The following is a 7,371-nucleotide window of genomic DNA, read 5'->3' as shown; positions in this document are numbered from 1 at the left end:
CCTCACTTCCCCTCGACTACACCCCCCCAGGCCCCACACCAGCGGTATCCTTTCTGCAGCAGGCGTCCAGATTAAGTAATCTCATATAACCAGGGATGTTTATTGCAGGCAGCACTTGGGGAAAAAGGAAAAGTAGAAAAGTCGCGCCATCAGTCCAGGTCCCCAAGAACAAATAGTAGTGCTGACTCCAAGGAGACTGGAACATGAAAGTTTTGCAAAGTCCCAAGAAACTCTAGGAGTGAGTGTATCTCCTGGGTAGTGTATGTTCTGTCATCCATGATCAAATAGGTCCTCTCCAGTTCACATTCCGAGAAAGAGTCAAATTAGTCTTAACTGTACTTGTTGCAGGTAAAAGCCGAAGTATCTGTTGGTATTACCTCTAGTTTAGAATTACCAACTTTTTAAAAAAATATTTATTTATTCCCCTTGTTGTATTGTTGTAGTTACTACTGATGCTGTCGTTGTTGGATAGGACAGAGAGAAATGGAGAGAGAAGGGGAAGACAGAAAGGGGAGAGAAAGATAGACACCTGCAGACCTGCTTCACCACTGTCGCTGTGAGGCGACTCCCGTGCAGGTGGGGAGCCAGGGCTCCAACCAGGATCCTTATGACAGTCCTTGGGCTTTGTCCATGTGCAAGCCCATGTACGCTTAACCCGCTGCGCTACCGCCCCACTCCCTGAATTCTCATCTTTTAAACCTTTACGTAGCCCTAAGCATCTTTCAGGGTAAAAATCAGATATCTCATCGTCTGGGAGGTGGTGCAGTGGATAAAGCATTGGACTCTCAAAGGTGAGATCCCAAGTTCAGTCCCCAGCAGCACATGTACCAGAGTGATGTCTGGTTCTTTCTCTCCCCTCCTTTCTCATTAATAAATAAAATATTTTTGGGAGTCGGGCGGTGGTGCAGCTGGTTAAGCGCACGTGGCGCAAATCGCCAGGACCTGCCTAAGGATCCCAGTTCGAGCCCCCGGCTCCCCACCTGCAGGGGAGTCGCTTCACAAGCAGTGAAGCAGGTCTGTAGGTGTCTGTCTTTCTCTCCTCCTCTCTGTCTTCCCCTCCTCTCTCCATTTCTCTCTGTCCTATCCAACAACAACAAGATTAATAACCACAACAATGTTAAACAACAAGGGCAACAAAAAGGAAAATAAATAAATAAATAAACTTAATTAAAAAAAGAGTGAAAAAAATAAATAAATAAAATATTTTTAATAAACCACATATCTTTAATGTTCTGAGGATCAGTCAATCAAGAGGACTTAACAATTATTAACATCTATGCACCCAATGAGAAGCCATCTAAATACATCAAATATCTACTGAAAGAGCAACAGCAATATATTAGCAGCAACACAGTCATAGTAGGAGAATTCAACACTCTCCTCTCTCAACTTGACAGATCATCCAGGCAGAAAATCAATAAAGGCATGAGGGAGCTAAATGAGGAGATAGATAAACTAGAACTATTGGACATTTTCAGAGTCATTCACCCCAAGAAACTGGAATACACAATTTACTCAAGTCCACATGGGTTATTCTCAAGGATAGACCACATGTTAGGCCACAAAGACAGCATCAGCAATTTCAAGAGCATTGAAATCATCCCAAGCATCTTCTCAGACCACAGTGGAATTAAACTAACACTGAGCAATCAACAAAAGATTAGTAATAGTCCCAAAATGTGGAAGCTCAACAGTACACTACTTACTTAACAACTACTGGGTCAAAGGGGAAATAAAGGAAGAAATCAAAATGTTTCGAGAGTTCAGTGAAAATGAAGACACAAGCTATCAAAATATTTGGGGTAAGCTAAGGCAGTACTGAGAGAGAAGTTCATACCCATACAAGCACACATTAGGAAACAAGAAAAAGCACAAATAAACAACCTGATTGCACACCTTAAAGACCTAGGAGAAGAAGAAGAAAGAACCCTAAAGCTACCAGAAGGACAGAAATAACTAAAGTCAGGGCAGAAATAAATAACATTGAAAATAAGAAAACCATACAAAAGATCAACAAAAGTAAATGTTGGTTCTTCAAAAGAGTAAACAAAATTGAGAAATCTTTAGCCAGACTCACAAAACAAAAGGGAGAAGACCCAAATAAATTGGATCATAAATGAAAGAGGAGCTATCACAACAGACACCACAGAAATTCAACATATCATGTGAGGCTTCTATGAAACAATATGCCACCAAGCTAGAGAACCTGGAAGAAATGGATGATTTCCTAGATACCTATGAACTTCCAAAATTAAATAAAGAGGAATTAGATAATAATGAACAAGCCCATCACAGCTAATGAAATTGAAACAGTTATCAAAAGCCTTCCCAAGAATAAAAGTCCTGGACCAGATGGTTTTACAAATGAATTCTACAAAACCTTCAAAGAAGAACTAATACCTCTACTTTTAAAAGTCTTCCAGAATACTCCCTGCCAGCTTCGATGAAGCCAACATCACTCTGATACCAAAAGCAGACAGGAATACAACCAAAAAAGAAACTACAGACCAATATCTCTGATGAACACAGATGCTAAAATATTGAACAAAATTCTAGCCAACCGGAGACAGCAGTATATTGAAAAGATTGTTCATCATGACCAAGTGGGGTTTATCCCAGGTATGCAAGGTTGGTTTAATATATTTAAATCAATCAGCGTGATCCACCACATCAATAAAAGCAAGACCAAAAACCACATGGTCATATCAATAGATGCAGCAAAAGCCTTTGATAAAATACAGCATCCCTTTATGATCAAAACACTAGAAAAAATGGGAATAGATGGAAAATTCCTGAAGATAGTGGAGTCTATCTATAGCAAACCTAAAGCCAACATCATACTTAGTGGTGAAAAACTAGTAGCATTTCCTCTCAGATCAGGTACTAGACAGGGCTGCCCACTTTCACCATTATTATTCAATATAGTGTTGGAAGTTCTTGCCATAGCAATCAGGCAGGAGCAAGGAATTAAAGGGATACAGATTGGAAGAAAAGAAGTCAAACTCTTCCTATTGGCAGATGACATGATAGTATATATAGAAAAACCTAAGGAATCCAGCAAGAAGCTTTTGGAAATCATCAGGCAATACAGTAAGGTGTCAGGCTACAAAATTACCATTCAAAAGTCAGTGGCATTCCTCTATGCAAACACTAAGTTAGAAGAAATTGAAATCCAGAAATCAATTCCTTTTACTTTAGCAACAAAAACAATAAAATATCTAGGAATAAACCTAACCAAAGAAGTGAAAGACTTGTATATTGAAAATTATGAGTCATTACTCAAGGAAATTGAAAAAGACACAAAGAAGTAGAAAGATATTCCATGTTCATGGGTTGGAAGAATTAACATCATCAAAATTAATATACTACTCAGAACCATATACAGATTTAATGCTATCCCCATCAAGATCGCAACCACAATTTTTTAGGAGAATAGAATAATGCTACAAATGTTTATCTGGAACCAGAAAAGACCTAGAATTGTCAAAACAATCTTGAGAAGAAAGAACAGAACTGGAGGCATCACACTCCTAGATCTCAAATTGTATGATAGGGCCATTGTCATCAAAACTGCTTGGTACTGGAACATGAATAGACACACTGACCAATGGAATAGAATTGAGAGCTAGAAGTAAACCCCCACAGCTATGGACATCTAATCTTTGACAAAGGTGCCCAGACTATTAAATGGGGAAAGCAGAGTCTCTTCAACAAATGGTGTTGGAAAAAATGGGTTGAAAATGCAGAAGAATGAAACTGAATCACTATATTTCACCAAATAGAAAAGTAAATTCCAAGTGGATCAAGGACTTGAATGTTAGACCAAACACTATCGGGTACTTAGAGGAAAATATGAGCAGAACTCTTTTCTGCATAAATTTTAAAGACATCTTCAAGGAAATGAATCCAATTACTAAGAAGACTAATAAGGCAAGTATAAACCTATGGGACTACATCAAATTAAAAAGCTTCTTCACAGCAAAAGAAACCACTACCCAAACCAAGAGACCCCCTCACAGAATGGGAGAAGATCTTTACATGCCATACATCAGACAAAAGTTTAATAACCAAAATATATAAAGAGCTTGCCAAACTCAACAACAAGAAAACAAATATCCCCATCCAAAAATGGGGAGAGGATATGGACAGAATATTCACCACAGAAGAGATCCAGAAGGCCGAGAAACCCATGAAAAAATGCTCCAAGTCATTGTCATAGAAATGCAAATAAAGATAAAAATGAGATACCACTTCACTCCTATGAGAATGTCATACATCAGAAAAGGTAGCAGCAACAAATGCTGGAGAGTTTGTAGGGTTAAAGGAACCCTCCTGCACTAATGGTGGGAATATAAATTGGCTCAGCCTCTGGAAAACAGTCTGGAGAATTCTCAGAAGGCTAGAAATGGACCTATCCTATGATCCTGCAATTTCTCTCCTGGGGATATGTCCTAAGGAACCCAACACACCCATCCAAAAAGATCTGTGTACACATATGTTCATATGTGGTTCAAACCCCGATCCCCACCTGCAGGGTGAACACTTTGCGAGTGGTAAAGCAGGGCTTCAGATGTCTCTCTCCCTAACTGTCCCTCCCCCTCTCAATTTCTGGTAGTCTCTATCCAATAAATAAAGAAGAAAAAGAAAACATTCTAGAGATTCATCAGAATGCTTGACCTGGGGACTTCCGGAGGCGGAGCTACGAGCAGCAGATCGCTTTCTCTCCTCTCCTCTCCTCTCCTCTCCTCTCCTCTCCTCTCCCAGATCAACTAGGAATACCAAAGGAGACCACCCGGACCAAAACAAGACAGGACTAGAATGACCACAGGAACCCAGTAAATCACCCATGAGTACAAACACGCGTGGCTGGTGACAGAGAGGAGAGAGGGGCCTAAGGAGAGATTAAGTGACTGCTAACAGTTCAACAGTTTATCAGTGGAGACACCACCTCCAGTCTGCTCCACCAACAAGGGGACAGCTGAAGGGAGGAAAGGACTCCCCAGAGACTCACCAAGTGCAACTCTGAGTCTCCATTGCTACTACCCTCAGAATCTGGAGCAGCAACAGGGAGGGACACCAGGGGACAGAGATCTAACCGGGAAACTCAGGAGAAGACCTCGGTGGCATAGCTGAGGGGCTGTGAAAGTCTCTTTGCATAACCACTGGATTATCTCTGCCACACCCTGCTTTATCTCTTGGTCAGGAGTCAGTGATTAAGCTAAGAAGCCTATAGATAGTTTAAAAGCCCTCAGGCTCCCATAGCCTACAGGGAAGAAAAACAAAGAGGCTTTTACACCACTGAGCTCCAACGCAGGGATTGAAAAAACTGTTAACTTCCACCACGGTAAAACCTTTAATTAAAGAGAGCTGAAAGCTGAAATCGCTGAGCTAAGAAGGCAACTAGCTGAACAAGCTAAAACAGTATCAGAGCAGGGCAACAAAATAGATGAACTCCAGAAAGTAGTAGAGGGCAGAGAGAATAGAATCTATGAGGCTGAAGACAGAATTAGCAAGATTGAGGATGAATTAGAGACAACTAAAAAAGAAGTAAGAGATCTCAAAAAGAGATTAAGAGATGCTGAAAACAACAACAGAGTCCTAAGGGATGACTTCAAAAGAAACAATATACGCATTATTGGCTTACCAGAGGAAGAAAGAGAAGGAGAGGAAGAAAGCATTCTCCAGGCCATAATAGCTGAAAATTTCTCTAGTCTAGACAACACCAAAGACATAACGATTCAAGAAGCCCAGAGGGTCCCAAACAGAATTAACCCAGACCTAAAGACACCAAGACATGTCATACTTAGAATGGAAAGGAATAAGGATAAAGAAAGGATCCTCAAGGCTGCAAGAGAAAAACAAAGAGTCACCTACAAAGGAAAACCCATAATATTAGCAGCAGACTTCTCCATACAAACACTACAGGCCAGAAGAGAATGGCAAGATATCTATCGAGTGCTCAATGAGAAAGGCTTTCAGCCAAGAATACTATATCCTGCTAGACTGTCATTCAGACTAGATGGAAGCATCAAAAGCTTCTCAGACAAGCAACAGTTGAAGGAAGCAACCATCACCAAGCCTGCCCTGAAAGAAGTTCTGAAAGGTCTCCTATAAACAACCAGACCACCACAAATAGGACATCTATCAAAACACTCTAAAACTCTACAAGAATGGCGTTAAAATATCTTCAATCTTTTATCAATAAATGTCAATGGCCTGAATTCACCTATTAAAAGACACAGAGTAGGAAGATGTTGTTTTCGACGGGTTATGTTGTTTTCGCCGGGCTGGCTTCACGGGCAGGTAACAGATGACCAGGGACTCATGGTTGAGCTGTAGGCAGTATCTCTTTATTCATGCAGGACGCAGCACAATCTAAGATGAGCTAAGTTAAACTCAAAGTACAGTATAGTACAACTCACAATGCTGTCTTTATATATACTTGCCAAGTAGGGTTGAAACAGGATGTGACATAGAGAGGGTGGAGAGAAAAGTGACTGGTAAAAATCAGAGTGTGACAAAGAGGGGGCAGAGCAGGCGAGAATCCTATCACTGAACCACAAATGCCCTGGAGGGAGGGTGGAACTTGTTAACAGTGGTTATGTAAATAGAACGAAGTGGTTATGTAAATAGAATAGTGTTAAGCAGGGGAGATTTAAACCAAATGAAACAGAAGGGGTCTCATGCATACCAACAATTCCCCCTTTCTTTTTAACTAATGGCCTTTGTGGGGTGAACAGAAACGTATATCGTACAGGCGTTTTCAAAAGAACTGGCATAAGACATGGAAAACAAAATAGGTAAGCAGCAATAACCAGTGTGATGCCAAGTGGAGCTTTTCTTGCCTCAAAGGGCAAGGCCTAGCAGGCGAAAGGGCATTTCTTGCCTCTGGGAATGCTTCATGCCTCTGGGGGCATCTCTTGCCTCAAAGGGCATTTCCTGCCTCTGTGGGCATCTCTTGCTTCTTGGGGCACTTCATGCCTCTGTGGGCATAACCTAATAAGGAGGGGGAGTTTTCTGCCTCTGGAACAGAGCCTGCAGGTGAGGGGACATGGTCTATAAAGTCTCAAGGCAATTGGCTGAAGTTAGTCTTTGAGAAACACAGCAGCGTGTACCAGTAAGTCCGATGAAGGTGTTAGTCCAAAGTAGCTGACCACAGAAGAAAATGCCAGAGGATGAAACGCTGCATGTCTGTCTCGATGGGGAATGTCGGCCACCAGAATTCTGCTTTTCTGTAGAGAGTGAGCTTTGGAGTCTGTGAATCTGTTTCTTCAGGTCGTGCCAGGTCACATCATTGGTTTCCGGGGGCGATGTCAGAGAACAGGATCCAAGTGGATTTCCAGGAAATTCCATTTGAGTAGATGCTTTTTC

Source organism: Erinaceus europaeus, chromosome 3 (assembly GCF_950295315.1).
Source record: "Erinaceus europaeus chromosome 3, mEriEur2.1, whole genome shotgun sequence".
NCBI lineage: Eukaryota > Metazoa > Chordata > Mammalia > Eulipotyphla > Erinaceidae > Erinaceus > Erinaceus europaeus.
The sequence above is the reverse complement of the archived record's forward strand: the minus strand, read 5'-3'. Positions refer to the sequence as shown.